The sequence below is a fragment of the Fukomys damarensis genome, unplaced genomic scaffold (genome assembly GCF_012274545.1).
Source record: "Fukomys damarensis isolate Sample0158 unplaced genomic scaffold, DMR_v1.0_HiC HiC_scaffold_37, whole genome shotgun sequence".
Lineage (NCBI taxonomy): Eukaryota > Metazoa > Chordata > Mammalia > Rodentia > Bathyergidae > Fukomys > Fukomys damarensis.
The window spans coordinates 10,913,120-10,915,137 of record NW_022900949.1 but is presented as its reverse complement, the minus strand read 5'-3'; positions in this window follow the sequence as shown (position 1 = coordinate 10,915,137).

Here is a 2,018-nt window from a genome sequence, read left to right as displayed (position 1 = left end):
GACCTCCACACCCACACGGCGGGGCAGCCTTCCCGCACCCAGGGGTCAAGAGCACCGCGAGCTCAGCTCGGTTTCCTGGCCCCGGAAACCAGGACTCGCCAGGCGGGGTGGCGCACGCCTGCCATTCCAACACGCGGGAGGCTGAGGCAGGAGGATCGTTGTGAGTTCGAGATCGGCCTGGGCTACATAGTGAGTGCCAGGTCAGCCTCAACTACCTAGGGAGACCCTGCCTCAAAAAGCAAAAATAAATAAAATAAATAAATAAATAACAAAAACCCAGGATAACGTTATCCCACCACCTTTTCGCTCTTCATTTTTCACTCAACAAATCTGCATAAGACACCAAGCAGTGACTCAAGGGAGACCCCTCGTCTGCTGGGGAGCTTGGGTACCTGGGCAGTCAGGCTACGTCTCCTCCGGAAGGAACTGGGGAACTGGCGGAGCTGCACGGTTGGACAGGAAGGGTGTGTCAGCGGAGGAACAGCCTGTGCAAAGAAAGAACCGGGGACAGAGAGAGCCCCAGGTGAGCAGGTGCCCTGAGTTTGGTGTTGTTTGTTGGTTTGGTTTGGTTTTTTGAGACAGGGTAGTTCAGGCTGGCCTCGAACTCGTGGCCTTCAGACTCCTACGATGATAGGCGTGTGCCAAATGCCAGGCTTGCTGTAGAATCTACCCTTCGGCCCACAAGAAGTGCATGAATCAGAAGGGCCAAGTTAAGCAACTTGCCAGATTTTGCCTGGTGGAGATTGTGCAGGACAAAAAGGCCAGAGTGCAAATAAAGAGCAGAGAAGGGAAGAAGAGAAGCTGGTACCTGACCCCGGAGAGCACAGGATTGTTAGACTTGTGTAGATAAATGTGAACAGGGAGAGAAATCAAGGGTGATGAAAATAGGGGAGGCGGCGCGCCCCCTGGCGGCAGGGCTAGGAAGTGCTGGTGAGGATGTTTGGTTTCCAGACCAGGCTCAAAAGAGAGTTGAGTAAATGTACATGAAAAAGGCTAGGGCTTAATTCCAGAGCACACTGCCTGCCTCTCGCTTCTCTAATTTCTTATTTGATATTTATGTATGCATGTGTTTACACTACTGGGGACTGAAACCAAGGCCTTCACACTGAGTTCCATCCCCCCCTTTTGGGTTTTTTCCCCCCGTTTTGGTTTTTTGAGGGTCTCACTATGTAGCTCAGGCTGGCTTCGAACTCAGGGAGATCTGCCTGCCTCAGCCTCTCGAGTGCCAGCGTTACAGGCGGGTACCACCACACCCAGCTTTCATTTTCATTTTCATTTTGAGTCAGGGTCTCGTTATGTAGCCCCACTGATCTCCAAACCACCCCACTTCGGGGATATCAGGCCTGTGCCACTATACCCTGCTTCTTTTAGTATTTTTTGCTCAGTGACAGCCTCTTTTTCTGTGCCACATAGTATCCACAGTGGCCCGAATATTTTGTAGCCAAGGACAGACTCCAGGAGGTCTCTTTGGGGTGACTTTCTGGGCTACATTTCCAGGTCCGGGATTGTGCAGGATTGTGGGGTTGCCTGCCCCTTTCTGAATTACCTTCCGCCTGAGAATCAGCCATGTGCTCTGAGGATGCCAGCCAGACTCTCCCCAGAGCGCTGATTTCCACATTCAGGCAGAAACCAGCCAGATTCCAGGCAGGTGCAATGGCGTACATCTGTAATAGCAGCTACTGGGAAGGCTGAGGCAGGAGAATCCAATGTTTGAGGCCAGCCTGGACAACGGATGGAGCCCCTGTCTCAAAATAAAATAAAATGGGCTGGAGAGAGTGGAGCTCAGTGGGGAGCTTTCGCCTATCCTTCAGGACACCCTAACTTCCATCCCGGGCACCTCCAAAAAATAAGCCAGATCTGGGCTGTCCCTCACCTGCTCAGAACCGTCCACGGGCTCCTGGGTTCTGGGACAAACGCTCCGGACCCTCCCGAGTGCTTTCCCTGAAGGCCGGGGCGCCCGATGCTGCGTGGACCTTCGCGCCCTTGTCCCTCTCTCCAGCCTCCCCTCCCCGCCTGCG